Source organism: Rousettus aegyptiacus, unplaced genomic scaffold (genome assembly GCF_014176215.1).
Source record: "Rousettus aegyptiacus isolate mRouAeg1 unplaced genomic scaffold, mRouAeg1.p scaffold_m13_p_14, whole genome shotgun sequence".
NCBI lineage: Eukaryota > Metazoa > Chordata > Mammalia > Chiroptera > Pteropodidae > Rousettus > Rousettus aegyptiacus.
In genome coordinates this window covers 44,567,379-44,587,312 of record NW_023416289.1, presented here as the reverse complement: position 1 = coordinate 44,587,312, position 19,934 = coordinate 44,567,379, and the positions used below count along the sequence as shown (strand labels likewise).

The following is a 19,934-nucleotide window of genomic DNA, read 5'->3' as shown; positions in this document are numbered from 1 at the left end:
TCAGGAACAGCTGGCAGCTGTTTCCAGCACCTCCACACCCTGTCTGCTCCCATCATTGAACAGGACGCTAAACTGAGTGACAGAGAGTCCTTGGTACAGGAGAATGGGTGGGTGGGCCTTCGGGGACACAGGCGGGGTTGGTGGGCGCCCGCAGGCCTAATCGCTCCGAGCTTGGCTCGGTTTCCCTCTGCTGGGCCCCAGGGAGCGAGGAGAAGCTCAGCAGAGCTGGCTGTTCTAGGTTCTGCCCCAGCCTGGGCTCACTATCCTTCGGGACCAGCTGGCCAGGCTTTGGGGCTCAGTTGGCAGCCCGGCAAGCGGGGTGACTCTTGCTGCAGCACCCGTACCCTTCGGAGGAGCAGAAGAAACAGCTGGCACAGGACACTGGGCTCACCATTCTGTAAGTCAACAACTGGTGAGGGGCTTGGGTGCTGGGCGGTGGCGGGGAGCGCGGGGCAGGAGGCCGGGCGCTGTCCGTGGTGCTGAAGGAGGCCGCGCAGCCCTTCGGAGCCTCGCCTCCTTGCTCCTGCTTTCCCTCCACCCCGACCCCGTTCCCGGCTCTCTTGCCTTGGCGTGTTTTCCCCTCGCCTCTCTGCTACCTTCTCTTAACATCCTCCCCCGTTTCCATGGCACCCTCCCAGGTTCGTTAATGCCTGGAGACGCATCTTGCAACTAATTATCTATCAAACCAACCGCACAGGTACAGGGAGAAGGTGGGGAGAGGGGGCCTAGTGCTCCCCGAGTGTCCGAGCCTAGACTCAGACATCCCGAGGCTCAGCCTGCACCCCTCAACCTCTCTCGCAGGACAGGTTATGGGGGAGGAGACAGGGTGGGGATGAGCCCTGAAGTCTACTGTAAGGGGACGCTGGTGCATTTATGTGACCCTTGCCAGGCTGGCAGATAGGGGAACACGGGAAAGCTTGCAAGTGGGGTAGGGGCCACCCCCTCTCCCCAACAGCCCCGTCCTCCACTCACCTGCTCCTGGTGACTGGAAATGCCTCTCACTTTATTCTAATTAAACCACTGAATGTGCCTCAAGGAGGAGCACAATTAGTCAGGAAGTTAATTGTAACTAAAAATACCTCCCCCACTTCCTGGAGTGGGGAGCAATTGGGCAGACCTTGAGTTTTGGGTCCCCCTGTGCAATGGGTGGGCATTGCTGAGCAGACTCCGGGTGCTGCTATGTGTGTCTGAGTGGGTCTGAGTAGCAAAGCGGGTCTTTATAACTGGGTCCCTCCCTGTATGTGTCCACTGCAGTGCATCTCTGTGCAGCTTCTTAGCCTCTAGTGAATTTGTGACCACGACAGTGTCACTGCAGTTCATCCAGCTCAGATGCATCAGAATGTGGGGCAGGCAATGAGCCTGGCTCCCTCCAGAGTGCGGAGGAGAGACACGGAAGGTGTTTGTTTTTTAACAGCTTTATTGACATGTAGTTTGCAGAGCAAAAAATCCACCCATTTAAAGCGTGAGGTTCCATGTCTGTAGTACATTCCCAGAGGTGTGCATCCATCACCACAGTCGATTTTAGAATATCTTCATCACCCCCAAAGGTCACTAACCGACCCTCAACCCTAACAACCACCAGTCCACTTTCTGGCTCTTTGGACACATTTGCCCATTCTGGACTTTTCACAGAGGTAGAACCTTACAGTACAACGTATGGTCTTTTGTGTCTGGGTTCTTTCACTTGGCATAATGTTTTCGAGGTCTGTCCATGTCGTAGCTTCATTCTTTTTCATGGCTGAATAATCCGCCACTGTTTTGGAAGAATTTTGAGATGAGGGTCATGGTTGGGTTTGTGCTTTTCCCCTTGGGCTGCCACGTGGAGGGTGGACCAGATGGCGTGTTATGAGTCAAACTGTGGCCCCCGAGGGATCTACTGAAGTCCTAGTTCCCGGACTTCTGAATGTAACCTAATCTGGAACTAGGATCTTGGCCAATGATCAAGTTAAGGTCACAGGGTGTCCTTTATAAGAAAGGGAAATTTGGACACAGACAGGCACTCGGGGAGGAGACAGCCATGTGAAGATGGAGGCTGGAGTGAGGCAGCCACGAGCCACAGGACGCCAAAGGTGGTTGCAAAAGTACCCAAAGCGGGAAGGGGCCGGAGAGGGCGCCCCTGCAGACCCCAGGGGGAGCACGGCCCTGCCCACACCTTGGTGTGAGAGTTTTTGTTCCTCTATGTCACCCATTCGGTGGTGGTTTGTTTTGGCAGCTGTGAGAAATTGACAGGAGGAGTGGAGGAGACAGGGAAGCCCCAGCAGGGGCAGGGCTGTGGGAGAGGAGGAGCTGCGGACTCAAGGACTGCTTAGGAAGGGGGGCAAGGAAAGAACATGGGGAAAAAGAACCACTTTTTACATAAGAGGGCACCATCGAATGATCACGTGCCACCTCTGTGGGCTGTGGATTTTGGGTAGAAATAGAATGTCGTGAGTCAGGAGAATCAAGCGAGACAAATGCGTCCGGTGCAGCAGTCTCCTCGGCGGGCGGGGATGACATGGGAAGGAGGAAGAAGGAGGGGGTGGGGATCCTCATGACCGACATAAGAGGGGTGCCAGGGCGAAGCCGGGAACAGGCTGTACAGAGATGGGCGCCCCTTTGCTGACTGCTGCAACCCCGCTCCCAGAGCAGAGCTTGGCACAGACAACCCAAGGATGGATGAAAGGGGCTCAGAGAATGAGCAGGTCACTCAGAGTCGCTCAGAAAGCAGGCAGTGCCCTGCATCCACCTGGTGCCCTGTGAGATCACCCCGAGGCGGAGTCCCAAACCAATCACTACGTCCGTCCGCAGGCAGCTGGGCCAGCAGGGACCTGATGGGGGTGAGGGCCTCTGAGCTGTCCAAGGTGCCCTGGTCCTGGAGATAGAGGATGGCTGTTTGCAGGCTGGCTGGTGGGGGTGGCTCAATGAACGGGAAGGTTCGGGGGTCTCCCACGTTCGTGCTCTTCATCTGGAATGAGAACCGAATCCCCCAGGATGGGACACACTAGGAGGGCTCAGATCACAAATCGTGACACTTTAAGACGCTCAGTGTCAAGCCCCATAGCACAGAGGCAGGGGAGAAGGGCCATTGTCTGCCTGCGTGTCTGTCTCTCTGCCCAGCACCTCTATCACAGACCTGGCCATGGAATGAGCACATGATCTAAGCTGGACCATTCGAGGTTTCACAGTCCCCCTCCCAGGCCTCATAGCAACTAAGAAATAACCACATGCCGGGCCAATCAGAATCCTTCCCTGGGACTGCAAACTACAACTGGGAGAGAGAAGTTCCAGCATCCTCTCTGCTCGTGAGGAGCCAGGATGGAAGCCCAGAGCTGCTGTGCTTATTTTTCCATTGCCTGGAAATTAGCCCACCCACCACCAATGAAGAATTCCTGAAGTGTTCCACAGCTAGGCCCACCTCCCCCATGATGGATACTCAAAGCCACAAAATCCCCTTTTCTGCTTACAAGAATTTCAGTTGGGTTTCTCTCTTTTGACCAAAGAATCTCCATGAATTCAGAGGCACAGCAGGTGGTGGGGAAAATGAAATAAGCACCTGTCACTGGGTCCGGCATGAGCCAGAGGGACGCTCAGAGAGCCCGGGGACTCAGTCCTAGTCTCCCGGCTAGGTGACCGGCCCTTCCTCCCTGCTCACTGAACTCTGATGTTGTCTGGGAGATCACCCAATACCCATTGAAAGACCTTCAAATGAGAAGCTCCTGGTGGGAAGTAGGGCGCGGATTTTTTTTAAGTTCTCCGGATGATTCCAGTGGGTAGCTGGGGCTGAGAATCAGTGCTCCAATCCAGTCTGGCAATGCCACTGCTGGACAATTACCGGTCATAGAGAGGGCACACGTGAGGCAGTTCTGCCGACAAGACAGGCTGGGAAATCAGCCGGGGGCCTCCGGGAAAGGCTCCCGTGGCCTTATCCATGAGACCCACAAGGAGCAGGTCGTTGTTCCCGTCTCTGGATAGTAAGGGGGGAGGAGATGATGCCCACGGCTGCCAGAGCCGGTGGCATTCACGATGCAGCCTCAGATGGAATCCCAGCTGTGCCGCTTGCCAGCTGTGTGACCAGGGTCAAGCTGCTTGACCTCTTTGCATCCGTTTCCTCATCCTTACTTTGGGTTGGTAAGATTACCTACCCCACAGATTTTCTGTGAGGATCAATTATGTACATAAAACAGAGAGCCCAGCCCGCAGTAAGCACTAGGTGTTTTTTTTTTTTATCATCATCATCATCATCATCATGCGAGCTGCTGAGATTGGAAAGACAGAGAAAGCCTAGGTCCTTTATGACATCACTGATTCATTTAAGTAACCAAGTCTAAAACCTCTCCATCTCGGGGCTTCTGGTTATGTAAAACGGTCAGTTTCCTTACAGTTCAAACCAGTGTTTTTCAAATAGCACGTTACGTGGGTCAGGAACTCCACAAAGTGGGTCACGATCAGCAGTTTTTAAAAATGAAATAAATGACTAGACACTATCAGTGTGCATCATGTGTAAAAAGGGGCTGGTATGCACTGCTCACACACGTGTGAGCCTGCAGCAGGCGTCCCCCCACACACTTGCCTTTCCCTCCTCTTCCCGAGCACAGAGACTACACTTCCCAGCCTCCCCTGCAGTGCGGTGTGGCCAGGGAGAGCTCTAGCCGGGATTGTTGGGGGAAGTACACCCCCATGGACCTGACCCTCAAAGCCCCACAAACCCGTCTCCAAGGGGGATGACGGAGGCACAAGAGGGAAGGGTCTGGGTCCCAGGATACAGGAAACTGCCCGCCAGCCCGTCCAGGCAGCAGGTGTCCTCATCTGGTCTACGAGCAGCTACCATCTGCTAAAGCTAAACATACATGCGGATCGGATGGCCCAGCAGTCCCACTGCTAGACACACACTCGACAAAAATATGCACCAAAGACACCAAAAGGCAGGTCACAGGATGTTTAGAGCGGTACTGTTGACTAGAGCCTGAAACTGGAGACACCCCAAGTTCCCAGCAGCAGCAGAAGGGACAAACATACGTGGTGCCATCACCGGGGGAAACCGTGCAGCGCCGGGAAGGCACGCCACGCACCTGCACGGACGCGGTAGATGCACCTCACAAAACTGAGAATGAGCAACAGAGGCCAGGCCAGAAAGAACATACTTTTGATTCCATTAATAAAAAGATGAAGAGCCAAAAATAATCTGGGATGTTCTATCATTAACACAGGTGTGATGATCTAGCGCTAAGGTGATGATTCATCACTAAGAAGAGTGATGACCATGAGGCCTCAAGGGAGTAAGTAACCAGAAGGGAAGACAAGAGGACTTTGGGGTGCTGGTGAGCCTGATTTTTTATCTGGGTGCTAGTTACACAAATATACTCGATTTGTGAAAATTCAGAGCTGTACACTTATGATCCGTGCATTCCTTTGTGTTCAAAGTGTTCTAACTTAAATAATGACTTTTAATTGGGGAGCCAGAATTAGAACCCTAGAAACCATTAGTAAGGAAGTGTCCTCATTCTTTTTTGAGGGCTAACTGGAGAAAAAACATGGAGGAACCTTTAGGACATTTTTATTGTTAAAGTGCCGCACAGGCAGACCTCGGCTCTACTGCGGGCCCTGTCCCAACCACCATGACAAAGCGAGTATGGCAGGAAAGCAAAATGTCATCTTTGCTGGTGGAGGGGCTTGCCTCCAATTTGTTAAGAAAATAAAGTGCAACAAGACGAGTTCGCCTATCCTGGGTTATGGTGGAGCCTGTCTCGCTGGGACCACATCCAGGACATTTGGTAGATAAATTTCTACTGCATCAAAAGGGAAGTGCTTTCGTACGTAACTTCACGATATGCCAGGGACAAGCACCTCGTTTGCCAAGGTCACGGGGAAAAGCTGGCACGCGAATAGCTCTACTCACCTGCGAGCTGTACAAACTGAGGCTCTTGAAGCCCACGCACTTAGCCAGCAAGACGCAGGAAATTCACTGAGGCTGGGTGCACGCCACGTGACTGAACCCGCGGCCAGCAGGTACTGGGGCACCTGAGTGGACTTGCCACAGCCCGTGTCCCCTGCCACCACCTGGTGCCGCTTCAGCGTCTTCAGGATGTGGTGCCCATACTGGAAGATGGGAAGCGCCGCCCGCTCATGCTGCAGTCTGGCCAGCTGCCCGAAGGCTTGCTTCTGGTCGAAGTTCAGGTAATGTGACAGAACTTGGCGGAACTTAGACACTCTCTCCGGGGGCAGACGCCGGCCCAGCCACTGAGAGCCCCGAGCATTGGGGCCCAAGACAGAGAGGTTAATGCGGTAACGTGAGTCGTAAGCTCCAGGTAGGTCGGTCAGTGCTGGGATGCCGGGCTGGGGATGCCCAGGGTCTTTCTCCTCCTTCCTGGGGGTCCTGAGATTCTGGAATCTCTGTAAATGTTCAAAGAAGGTCCAGAACTTCCAGCACGCCTCAGAGTCCTGGCAGATATATTCCTCATCCCCGAAGAAGGCATCCTCGAACAGACACCAAGTCCCTGGAAAATTCTAGTCCCATTTCCCTAGGGCCTCCTCCTTGCTGGGGGCTCGTTTCCCCGGGGTCACTCCCAGTGAGCCCTGCCCTCCCTTATCCTGGGAGCAGTCATCACAACATCGTCACAAAACTAGCCTCAGTCTTGATCACCTGGACCGAACATTCTCATCCATCCCCACCTCCTGCAGTGAGAGGCCAGTGCCTGCAACAAGAAACTCAGGAGTGGCACAGGATCGCCACAGGCGACAGCAGAGTAAGTGGCCAGGGTCAAGCTGGTGACTCACAGGGCACATCACGACTCCTGCAGTGATCGCTGGGATGGACACTAGTTCATCCTAGAGTTTCAGGCCCTAAACGCCTAGGGAAGAGACTAGAAGACACTCATTCCTTTTGAGAAATATTTATTGAAAGCCTATTTCGCAAGACTGGACTAAAGGGACAATAGAGTAAGGTCACCTGAGCCCCCAGAAGGGTCATGCTCACATGCAATGCGCACATGTCACCAGAATAACAATCCAGTGACTGGGGCTGTGATACAGGAAGCCCAGGAGTCTGTGGGAGCCTCCCCTGACCAAAACCACGAGAGGTGTGGTCTATGAAAGAGTACTCTGGGTCTACTGATTAAGCAAGACGAAGTGCACACGTTGGCAAGTGTTGCGTTTTGTGCCTATCGCATTTGCTGCCCGGCACACCACTTTCTTCTTCTTCCCAAAAGGAGGCACCTTCCTTTGGAGAGAAGCCCTTCCTGGAATCCACGTGATTCTGATGGCCTTTAAACCAAAGACACCCTATTGGCTAGGCAAGTGACAAAGGTATAGCCAATCATAGTACCCTAAACTCCCTTGAACCAGTGTGTGGACTGAGATGTGGACACCACTCAAGGCGAGTTAACTGAGACTTCTCTGGAATTCACACTGGGTTACTAGAAAGTCCTGATTTCATCTACTGTGGCTAGGCAAGGCCGACATAAACCCGGAGCTCTTGGTAGTATCTTCTGAAGATGATCCTCTTCCCCAGAGAAAAGCCTACACGTGGGCACAGTGCAACTGACACAAGGACGGTCACTGAGCCACTACAAGGAGAGAAGAGGGAGGGGGCAGAAGCTTGGCGACATCATTTAGTGCCTGTTGTTTAGTTCCCTACAACCCTCCACTACCCAGCTACACAAGAAAATGTCTTTTTGCTTAAAGGTGGGTTTCTGCCTCACAGATGCCTGTGTCCTAACTAACATAGACCATACCGCATAGGTGCAGTTTCCTGCAGGGGAGTCCAGCACAGACTCTTAAAAGGGTTCTGAGCTTTCCCAAGGTAAAGGCTTTGGAGTTGGGCACATCTGGGTTTGAACCTCTGCTTCATCATTTATTAGATGTGTGATCAGTGGCAATTTAACTTCTGTGAGGCCTGTTTTCTTCATCTATCAAATGCACACAGTATCCCTCAAAACACGGCAGTGTTTATCACCTAGCCTGGTACATGGAAGCTAAACAGTAACTAGCGCTCAAGTCCAGTGCTTTCTCCCAATGGTGACTAACACAGGAAAAACAGCGAGAACCAGGGACATACAACCTGGAAAAAATTACACTCAAAAGGCCACAACTTGCCTTCATAATGGCATTGGCAATGCTTCCACTTGCTCTGCTGCGTCTCTCCAGGCCCTCAAGGACCAGAGCTTGGAGCTTCGATCTCTGCGGTGTCAGGGGAAACCGGGTCAACTTGGGGAATAATTAGAGCCCGATACAGGGTCATCTGAGGAAGAACTGGCAAACTGGCAAGTTGTTTCCCACAGGAGCCTCAGCCTGTGGGGAGGGCACATCACTTATTAAACACCTGGACTAGGTAATGCCAGAGCAACTTCAGCGGACCCCCTACTCTAGGTAGGAAGTAAGAGCAAAAGGGCAGTGAAAGACTCCTGCCATGCTGCGGGTCTCAGAATGAAAGAGAGCATCCCTCTCAGGCTCTAAAACGCCTGTGTAGGCACGTCAGCCCAATTGAGAGCCTCCCCACGGCTCTCAAGGGGTCTAACTCTTTTTAAGCTACCTTTTTTAGAGTTCCTGAATCTATTAGTTTCTCCTCACAATGTCTCTGACCACCTCTTGGTTTCTCTTTTCTAGGCTCGAAGCTTTTACAGGTTTTCTTTGCCTCCCTATTGCTCCTTTTTCCGGGTCTTCATCTTCAGGTCTCATTGTCCTGTCTTTTTCAGTCCATCCTGTTCACGGGCCGGCATCTCTCCCCGCCCATGTCAGTTTCTTGTCAGGTTCTCCATATTTCAATGTCTCCATTTTTCCATATCTACTAGTTTCTCCTAATGATTCCGCCTCTCGTCCTAATATTTACATTGCGCACTTAAATTGCCCTCTTCCATCTGTTTCTGCTCCGCAGTTCCCACTCTAATCTTTCTGCGTCAGCTTCTGACCTCCAATTTCCCGGGCGAAAACGTTTCCCGCGTAGTCGCTGTGAGCCTCTCCCAGTCGAACCCATCAGTTTCTTTCCCTCAACCTCTCTCGTTCTCAGCTTTCCTCCTCTCCCGACCTCCCGGACCATCCGTCCCTCACTTTCTCGCAGCTTCTTGTCGTACCACGATTCCTCGGGCCCCTCTGGCCCCCAGGTTCTTTCGGGACGCTCAGGCTCCATCTCCGTCCGCTTCTCCTGGCCCTTCCTCCAACAAATTTCCTCATCTTGGGATCTCCCGCCATCCCTCAGCTCGCTCCCTGGACACCACGGACCCGGACCGACTCCGACCGCCCAACAAGCGCCAGTCACCTGCATAACCGCGGGGAGCGCTTCAGGTTCCAGTCTCCAGCGCTCGCCGCGCGCCCAGAGCTGGTCCTGCGCTTGCGTACGTCAACCCCGCGGCTCGGCCCCGCCCCACCATGGATGGAGGAGCCAATGGGCAGCCGCGAACGCTCTAGCATCACTCTGCGCCTGCGCCCGCTCACGCTGCGGCTCCCCGCCTCCCCCGCTTCGGGCTGAGTCGCGGGTGACGCTTCGCCCTCTAGGGGCCGGAAGAGGCGCTGCGTCAGAAACTGGCTCTGAGCCTTTTCGTCCCCCCACCCCCACCCCGCTCCCGCGGCCCTGAATGGCCGTTTGCATTCTGTAATCACCAGGATGCTCGGATTTTAACCCAGCGAAGAGGAGGGGGTTGGGCCAGAGCCCCCTCGTTGGGTTACAATACTGGCCGGGGCCCAGACACTATTAAAACACTCCCGAGATTTATTCATTATAATTCAACAAAGCAGGAAAGGGGCAAAAAGTGAGGCTATTTAAAGTACCATGGTCAGAGACATCTAGAAAGTGGCATCTGAGCAGAGCTGAAAAAAGAAAGCTGAAAACAGTGGAACCGTGAAGACCCCTCGGGGAGAGCATTCTAGGTAGAGGAAACAGCAAATAGAAAAAATGAGATGGCGACTGGCGACAGACTGGGTGGATTCAAGGACCGGCAAGCTGGCGTAGCGGCTGGAGTGAGTGTGGGTGTGTGTAGCAGGGAACCAAGTGGGGAGAGGAGGTGGACGGATCATACACACCATGCTGAGGACTTGGGCTTCTCGTCTGTGTGAGCTGGCAGCCCTGGGAGGAATCTGAGCAAAGGACAAATGCAAGACGCCATCTGACTTAGATTTTAACAGAATCTTCTAGTACCCGTGTGGGAAACAGACAGTAGGGAACCACGATAAGAAAAGGGGACCAGGTAGGAGGCAGCTGGAATAGATGAGAGAATGTGGTGGCTGGACCAGGTCGATGGCAGAGAAGATGGTGAGAAGTGGTCGAATCCTGAAGGAATTTTAAGGGGGGACCTGGAGAGATAGGCTGACAGATTGGCCATGGAATGTGAAAGAAAGAGAGGCGTCAAGGATGGCCCCAAAGATTTTCCCGAAATGCCTGAAAATATGCAGTTGCCATGAACTAGGATCGGGAAGATGCAGGAGGAAGGTTGAGTTTTATTTTGAGCATATTAAGTCTTAGTTACGGATTGGACATTGAGTTAGGACGTCGAATGGGAAACTGGGTGTGTTAAAATCAAAACCTAACGGGGACCAACTTTCAAAATTCCTTAAGCAGACAAAACCAGTTGAGTCACCTGTTGAGTCAAAGAAACAAAGCTGAATTTGGCTTATTTTGCAAGACTGACCTGAATCAGTTCTTGCTTATGCTTCCGGAAATTATAAGCACAACTTGAACTATTTCCCAAGGTAGGTATGAGGTAACCGCTGACTAATTCCCTGTTATTTAAGAAAATTCTAATATCATAAACAATCGCTGTGAAGAATAAACAGTCACTGCTTTATGACAATATATGCCTAAGATTCATTTCATCTTTTGGTTTGGTTTACTCTCTCGCAAACTGTTTTTTGATATCTGCACAATAAGCCTTTATTAATTATGACTTCAGTGATTCATTGGTTTGACTTCTTTTATTTCTGAACTTTTGACGGGTATAATTTTCAAACCTTTGAGGAACAAGTTGAACATAGAGAGGTCAATTCTTATGCCATTACCCAAAGAAGAAGAAGAAATTGACTAAACACTCTGCTTAAAATATGCAAAACAGAACTATGACTCTTTTAAAGGAAAATGAGAAGTAAACCACAATATGAAATCAAGACGGAAGTTACAAACACCAAACCAGGATTGAGTAGCAAACTTAAAACTAGCTCATGAAAAAGCCATTAAGCCCTTGTTCTTTGGAAATTTAAGGAAGTCTATACATTCATGGGTAAAAAAAAAAAAAAGAAAAGAAAAAACAAACTTAAAAACAAAAAACAAGAAGGTACAACACATAAGAAAGATTAATGATCGACGGACATCTACCTAAAAATTGCACAGTGTATGTTTGAAAGCTTTTGTGAAATTGGCTCTTTTAACAAAAAGACTGACACAATAAGAAATGGAAATAAATTTCAAAACACCACAAAGATTTTTTATAAAATCTTTCAAAGTAGCAAAAACTCTCCTGAATATACAAACTGTTCCAGGACATAATTCATTCTACAAGGCAGTTTTAGTCTTAATCATTCGTGTAGGAGAATTCTGAACAATATACTAGGGGTAAAATATGTATTGCTGAGGACCTACTGTGTGTCCTTATATTAGATACAGAAAAAAAAAAAAAGATGGCAAGAAAGGGATCTCCACCATCAAGGGGAGCTCACAATCTACTTAGAAGAAAAAGAGGTGTAAAGAAATAAAAGTAGTTCGGCTCTTTCTAAGGCCTGGCGTGGGTGGAGGAGAGACAGAAATTAAAGTGACGCAGATGTCACTCTTGGGGAATTTACAGTTTAGTCAGGAACTTGTGTTCCAGAAACTCAGAAAAGAGAACACTACTGCCTTCCTTGGAGGACGATGAATCAGGGAGGCTCGCTGGAGAAAGTGTCACATGAGCAAAGTGCTGAAGGAAATTGGCCATAATCAAGAGCAAGGGCACGGGGGTCAAGTAAACGTGGGATCAAACCTCAGCTCTAGAACTTCCTGACTGTGTGATCTTGGGCAAATGACCTCCTGTCCCTGGGCCTCAGCTTATAAAATAAAGCATCTCCCGCACCTCTCTGGCTTGTTGTAAGAATTACCTTAAAGGTAAAACTACGGGTAAGGTGCTGTCCCGTATTCATGTGTGACTTAAAAGGTCTGAGCAGGTGAGATTCTAGAGCAACCTCTGCCTGACAGGACTTTCTGTGATGATGAACCTATTCTATATCTGCCCTGCTCAATATGGTTGCCACCAGCCACGTGCAGCTATGAAGCACTTGAACAATGGCTAGTGTGACCAAGGAACTATTTTTAATCTAAATTAATGGAAAGAAAGGGAATTTGAATGGCCACAGACAGTTGGTGGTGACCAGTTGGGCAACATAGTTCTGAAAGGAATTCCAGGCAGCGGCACCAGCTTGAGAAGGGGCCCAGAGGCAGGAAAAGAAACAGCCCACAGGATTCATATTTGTTTCACGTGGTCACTTAACAAGTTACCGTAAACTGAGTCACTTAAAACAACACAAATGCACTCAAGTGAGTTTTGCAGATCAGAAATCTAATATGGAGGCCTTGGCGGGTCTGCTTTCCTTCCGGGGGCTTCAGAGAGAATCCGTTTGCTGGCCTTTTTCAGAGGCTGCTGCATTCCTGGGCTTGTGGCCCGCTTTCCGACATCACTATGACATCTGCTTCCACTGTCCACTTCCTGCTACTAACCCTTGTCCTCCTGCCTCCTCCTTAGAACGACCCTTGTGATGACACTGGGCCCACCTGGATAGTCTTGGATCAAACTTCTCATGTCAAGATCCTTCACGTAATCACACATGCAAAGTCCCTTTTGCCATATGAGGCCATATATTGACAGGTTCAGGGGGTTAAGATGTGGGCATCTTTGAGGGGCATTGTTCTGGCTGCTACTGTTCTAGCCACCAGCCCCCGAAAGAAACACGGACCACCGGAACTCAGTGAGCTACAGGAAACATTCTTTGTTCAGCCAGCTGGATCTGCCAGGGGTACGCAGACCCCAAATTAAGCAGCCCCGAAATGTAAAGGTACAGAGTTTTTAAGCTCAAAATCCCATTCTTCATTCTGTCTAAACACAAAGGTCTATTTTTCTTCTATTCACTACCTGTCGACCCACAGGATGGGTGTGCAAGCAGGGGTACAGAAGCAGAAAGCTTATTGTTAGAATGTTATATTCCTATGGGTGACAGCCTATATTCCCATGGACATAGCCAAGCAGTAATTTTCCAGTAAGAGTCATTTTTTTCAGTCACCACACTACAGAGTCTAAGTACGTGTCCAGCGGTGGAGAGAGGTCAAGAGTACCAAGCTACAAAGACTGGCCATGGCCTTCCCCTCAAAATCAGTCCGTTCCCTGGCTCCCTCTCCCCACTTCTGCTGCTATTACCCTCATCCAAGTCGCCATCACCCCTCGCACTATCCATTACCCTGATATCGTCTCCCTTCCCTCTCCCCTCCCCCACAGCTCAGTCTCCACCAACAAGCAGAGGTAGCCTATTAAAATCTAAGTCAGACCAGGAAGCTTCTCTGCTCTGAATGAGATCACCTGGTTTAGGGGAAAAAAAATTAAAGACTGTTCAGTTAAATATGAATTTCTAATCAACAACGAATAATTTTTTAATGTTAAGGATGTCTCAAATGTTGACTGAGACATACTCAAACTAAAAAAAAAAAAAAACTTTTTGTTGATCTGAAATCCAAATTGGATAGGATGTCTCTATTTTCATCTGATGACAGTAGCTCAGGACCCTCCCATGGAGACCGAACTATGGGGGAGGGGAGGAGTCGTGAGAGAGGCCTGCAGTCCTGGCAGGATGCCTGGTGTTTGGAGCAACAAGGTCATCAGAAGCCAGTGTGGACGTGCACACAAGGTCACATTGCAGGGAGGGCACACACACCTGACTGATTCTGAGATTTCTTGCTCTAGGGACTAGAAAAGGATACTTTAGAGGATAAGAAAACGATACTTCAGGAGAAATAGCTGAGAACACAGTGGTGGCCTTGAGGCTGAATCTAGGAGTTGGCTGTATCTTGTATTTACTCACCTGACAGTAACTATTAATAAATTACAAAGCCAGCATTGCAGTGAAACTTCGTAAAAAGCCATGGAGACAGGGCTGGGGGATGCTAGCATTGCCATTCATCCCCTTTCCCTTCTCCATGTTAGTTAATGCATTTCCAGACTCCTAGTCTTCTTCCTAACCTTCTCAGCAACAGGGAGAGGAGAGGGAAGGGAGAGGATACCAGAGCATGAGAATGGGGCAGGGAGCTGTGTCAGTTTGGGTCACTGTTACGTCTCAGTGCCCCATCTTGCACATAGCAGGCACTTAATAAATGTTCGTCACGTGAATAAAGGAATAAATGACTCTATCATTGAGCCCCTAGATCTACCTGTGCCTGAAGCTCCGTTTTGTGAAATGGGATAGGAAGATTAAGAACTAGCTTCCTTCCGGCCTCATCTCTGTCTCGGAGACCTGGGACCTGGTCATGGCTGCTGGAATTCCTATTGATCACACTTTCATTCTCACTTCCTGGGGCTTCAGGGCCCGGCGACATGCAGCTGGCAGCGACCTGAAAAGGCGAGCCCTCCCGAAATACAGGATGAGCATGGGATTGAGGCAGCTGTGAGCCAGTGCAAGTCCCACAACAAAAGGTTCAGCCAGCAGGGCCCAGGTCCAAAGCATGGAGGATGGAGCAGCCGTGGTGATCACAAGTCCCAGCACGTGGTAGGGGGCCCAGCAGACCAAAAAACACACCGCAGCAGCCATGCCCAGGGGCCAGCGGTGTCGGCCTTCATGGCACAAGAGCGCACCGTGGCAGCTGGCCATGACCACCAGCGGCACCAGGAAGCCAAAAAGAAACTGGATGGCAATCACTGTGTTCGCCGCTACCGTCCAGCTCCTGTAGTCCAACATGCAGTCCAGCTGGGATGGGTAGGGCTCCAGGAGCAACTGATGGTAGATGTCCAAGGCCACGGCCAGCAGCAAGGCCAAGAATCAGGCTGTCAAATGGGCTGCCCGCACCCAATATAGCCACCGATCCTCAGTCCACTAGGTGGGCTTGAGGAATAGCAGGAAGGTGTCCAAGCTGAGAAGAGTCAGGAGTAGGACCTTGTTGTACATGGACAAAGGGCAGGGCCCAACAGCCCGTCACACTATATGGGCAGTGACCCCGCAGGGCGATGGGCAGCACCAGGGTGGGGAGACTCAGACAGCAGTATATGTCTCTCACGGCAAGGTAGTAGAACTAGATGGTGCTGATTTTCTGGAGGGACCCTACCCTGGTCACCCAGGCAAGCATGACATTGCCCGACACCCCAACCAGAAAGACCACAACTAACAGCAGGAGTAAGGCCAAGCGGACAGCTTCGGTGGGGGTGCAGTCGCCACCTGAGCAGTTCACAGGGACGTCCAGAGTCTCGCTATACTGCTTGTCCTCGTGGTTGAGAGAAGTGTCCTCCATCTCGTCCCCAGACACCTGGATAGGAGACAAAGGCCATGAAACCTCAGGTGAAGTCTCCGAGACCCTCGGAATGCTCTAGGGTAGAAACCGAAGCCCATCGGCATCTGAGACACTGAGATGCGACAACGTGAGAACCTCGGCGCCTTCAGATACTGGCATTTTAGAACGGCACGATGCGAGAACTAGCTTGTTCGCATCTTGGAATTCTAGAATCGTCCAGCCTAGAATCCCAGCATGTTAGAATATCGGACTTCTAGAAAGTGCGTGTCAGAACACTGGCTCATGAGCATCTGGAATTCCAGAATGTTGCCATGTTAGAATGCGCTCAAGATCAAATCTCTTGGAATTCCAAAATAGTAAACTCTTGGAACCCTAACCAATTATTACACGTGGCACCGTGTCTGATTGAACTTTCAATGCTGATAATGATGTTTTATATCCATGCTGTGCTCTCCAGTAGCCGTCAGCTGGAAGTGGCTACAGAGCATCTGAAACTGGGCCAGGGCAATTGAGAAACTAAATTTTCCGTTTGACTTTGTTTTAATTAATTGACATAGCTACACCAGGCTAGCGGCTACCTGATTGGACCATGAAGTTCTAGAGCACTGAAACGTGAAAACGCTCTGCTATCATAGGCCTGGAATTCTAGAATTTAAAACATTAGAATCTGATTATCCATCAAGAGGGGAAAAAGTTCCTATGGATTCACGGCAAAAGTATTTGACTTGGTTCTTCTTCAACTGCAATTTTGAAGCTTGGTGCAATGAAAAATGTGACTCTGGAGCAATTTTGTCAGCTTCGTTTTTTTTTTTTTTTTTTTTACAGAAACTGGGTCGTCTTAAAGCACACAGACAGCAAAGTACACGCCTCACACAGGTGCACTCGCTAGGTTTCACAATCGACTTCAACACGACTGTGTGACCGGCCACGGGACTAAGAAACAGAACATTTCTAGAATCCTCCCAGAGCAATTTTTAAAAGTAATGATAGTGTTAGGAAAGCAGGAAAAAGAATAGGTTGAATTCTCTATGAATCATTCATTCATTCATTCATTCAACACAGCCCCCTAGTGCCTGCTCTGTTCCAGGCACTTGACACACAGTAGGGCAGCAGTCCCCAACCTTTGTGGCATCAGGGGCTGATGCTCCCATGAGAATCTAATGCCTGAGGATCTGAGGCGGAGCTGAGGAGGTGATGCTGGCGCTGGGGAGCGGCTGCAGATATGAATGAAGCTTTGTTCACCCGCTGCCCACCTGTGTGGCCCATTTCCTGACACGGACCAGTACCAGTCCATGTCCCAGGGCTTGGGGACCCCTGCAGTAGGGGGCAAGACTGGAGGAGTCAGAGAGAACAGAATAAATAAGCAAAATACCCAGTAATTCCGAAGCTCACAAGTGCTATGGTAAATGGACAAAATATTACACGGGGAATTTTTAATTCTCTCTGTTCGAATTTTAAAGGAGTGGTCAGGGAAGGCTTCTCTGAGGAGGTGATGTTTGAGAAAAGCCACAAAGAACGCAAGCGAGAGGGCTGGGTGGGCATCTGGAAGAAGAGAGTTCCAGGCAGACAGAACGGCCAGTGCAAAGGCCCCGAGGTGGGAACATGCTGGTCACGGTCAAGGAACATGGAGAACGCCAGCGTGACTGGAGTGGGGTAGACAAAGGAGCTTAGGGGGAATTAGGAACAGAGAAACATCAGGGGTCATGTGAGGGCATTGTAAGGACTTTACCTTTTATTCCACATGAGACGGGAAGTATGAGAGGGCGCTGAGCGGAGAAGCGACATAGTCTATCACAGCAATAACTATTATCCTTGGTATCATTGATATTATTATTAGAGGCCACCACTTAGCATCTCATGCTATGTGCCGGGCATGGCTTAAAGCACTTTAAATGTTGTACTGTTTAATCCTTATTGCGCTCTAACTTTAATACTGTCATTATACCCATTCTGCAGATGAGGCAGAGAGAAGTTAAGTAACTTACCTGAGGTCACTCAGCTAAGCGAGTAACAGCTAAGTCTTTGAACATAGTCCCTGCTCAGGGAATTCATCCTGGAACATTATCACATTATCATGCAAACATCTTACATTCCGGAGAGTTAGAAGAAAGGACAGCACGCTGCTCCTCTATCAGCTCAGTTTCAGCGGGCTCTCTCTAGGTCCCCCGTCTGAGAAACGAGAGTCACTGAGGTGAATCTTCCCCCTGGGTTTTGGGAGGCTTTGAGGAGTTAATACATGTCAACACTTGGCATAGGGTGACCTGGCCCCCACTGCCCAAGACTCTAGCCATGGCTGAAGCAACAGAAATGAGTTGCTGCCGGGAGGCCAGGCCACTCCCGGGGCGTCCGTTTGGGTCTGGCGCTCTGCTTTCATATGATTTTCATCCCCAGAGTAATTGCGAGCAGGCTTTAAAAACTCAAACTCTCACTGGCGGTGTGGCCTTGGGCAGGTCACCTAACCTCTCTGTGCCTCAGCGTCCTCATCTACAAAACGAGAGTAATAATACTACTGGACTTACCTTCCGGGGGGTTACGAGAATCCACCAGGCCGGTAGCAGTAAGAGGCTCTGAATGCAGCGCCAGTGTCAGCCGCTGTCACCTCTGCCTGTTATCTGGGAGCAGCACTCCTCCCCACCGTGGGACCCCGCCCTTCCCGGCTCTCACGGATTAAGAGCCCGGCCCCTTTCCTGGGGGAAACAGTTCAGTCTGTGCTGTTTCTTTCAATATATTCAACAGAAATGGGTGCGAGGGAGGAGTGGGGCGTCACCCACCGCATCATCCCTCCGCCTTTCACACTCCGGTCCCTTTCCCCCTCTGCACACGCGTTGCCTCCTCTGCACATAAAACATAATCGCCATGATTATTGTTTTATAATAATTCAATTGGCACGTGACATTTATCAAGCGCCTGTTATGTACCAGGCATAAAGAAGCCTTACAACAACCCCGTGCGATGAGGAGCAGCGTCGTTCCCACGTCCCGGGATGTCAGGACTATTACCGTTATCCCTGTTTTCCTAGCGACGGCTCTTCCCTGCTTTGAGCCAAGGCTGAACATAGGAGAAGCGCAGGCACGCGCAGATGCTCACCGAAAGACGTGTTCTGGAACATTCACCCAGATGGGAAAGCACCCAGATATTCTCTCACGGGTGGCGCTGCATTCACACAGTGGAATGTCCCACGATGGTGGGAGTGGACGCAGATGGACCTCCCGCACGTCATGTACAGGGCAGAGAGCTGGGCACGCAGGGAATTCGCCCCGTGGACTCCGCGCCCATCAAATTTTAAATGTGCAAAAGGATTCTACGAGGGGCATGAGAGGGGACTCGGACTGGGCTCCTGCTGGTCCTTGGCCCTGGGTGCCAGTTACCTGGGCACCAGCCGCTGCAGACGCGCAGAGCTGCCCAGCGCTGATGCGCATGCGTTTCAGGTGCGTGTGTAGCTCAGGAAAACAAAGGGAAAAGACTTTCCTCAAGAAGCAGAATCCGTGAGTCAAAGAGCTAGTTCTCTGAGCACGTGGCCATTTGGCGGGTTTCCCAGGAGTCGCGGGGTTTGAGAATGGCTGTTTCCTAGGGACCTGAGAGGGACGATACATTTGAAACCTTGCAAAAGATTTTCTGTCGGCCTGCCCGAGTCCATTCCCAGAGTCTGGGATTCTGATGTGGGCTCCTGTGTAATAGGGATTAAGATTCCGTTTCTCAAATTCGATTCCGGTGCCTTCCCCGTCTCCTCCCTCCCTCCCACCCTTCTTCCTTCATCCTTACCTTCTCTTTCAAGAGGGGCCGCTTTGTGGCCCAACAGCACTTGGGAGCATGATCCGGGCCCACAACGAGGACCCCGGAGGTCTGGGGGTCTCTCCCCAGTGTCTGGCAGCTGGTGGGTTCCTGACCGTTCTTTCCTCTGCCACCTGACGCCTCCGGGACTTCTTCATAACATGGGAGAAGCAGGAGTGGCCTTTTCCTCCTCCCAGGGTGCCCTCCGTTCTTCCCGCATTCCTGCCATGACGCACACATCCCCAAATTGCCAAGTAGCAGATGAGGTTGGAGAGGGCTCGGTGGGCGGATAGCTGCCCCTGTCCCCACCCTGGGTCTAGTCCACCAGCTTCCTGAAACCTAGACCTGTGCGTCGTTTGATCTACAAGGCCTGCGGTCTTGGCCACCACTGCAGGGCCCTCTGAGGCACTTCTCGCTAAGCACCCACTGTGCCCTGCCACCATCTTGGAGTCCTACTGTTCTCCCAGCCCCTCCTGTCCGCCCTTTGTGGAGCCCCGTGAACAGATAAATATTTCTACCTCCATGTTCTGAGGGAGACGGCTCAGGGTCATGTCCTCCACAAAAAGACCAAGGCTGCTGAGCACAGGGCCTGAGGTCTCAGAGGCAGACCTAAAACACACACAACAGTATCTGGTTCAAAGAATATCCTAAGTATGTGTACGTTAGATTAACGACAGCAAGACGAGCATAATATAAATCCTTGATATTTACATTTTAAAAACGCAGGATTAGTAAGAGGAAGTGGATC

General features: G+C 50.7%; 1 long non-coding RNA gene and 1 pseudogene across 1 annotated transcript; both read right to left on the bottom strand.

The window, feature by feature from the left end:
* Positions 1–1,399: 1,399 nt before the first annotated feature.
* On the bottom strand, positions 1,400–6,515 carry LOC118611377. The gene is made up of 2 exons (XR_004954287.1): positions 5,876–6,515; positions 1,400–2,944 (listed from the first exon to the last, which is right to left on the bottom strand). It is a non-coding gene; the product is annotated as an uncharacterized LOC118611377 (long non-coding RNA).
* Positions 6,516–13,100: 6,585 nt separating this feature from the next.
* On the bottom strand, positions 13,101–18,186 carry LOC107516028 (annotated as a pseudogene).
* Between the last annotated feature and the right edge of the window lie 1,748 nt (positions 18,187–19,934).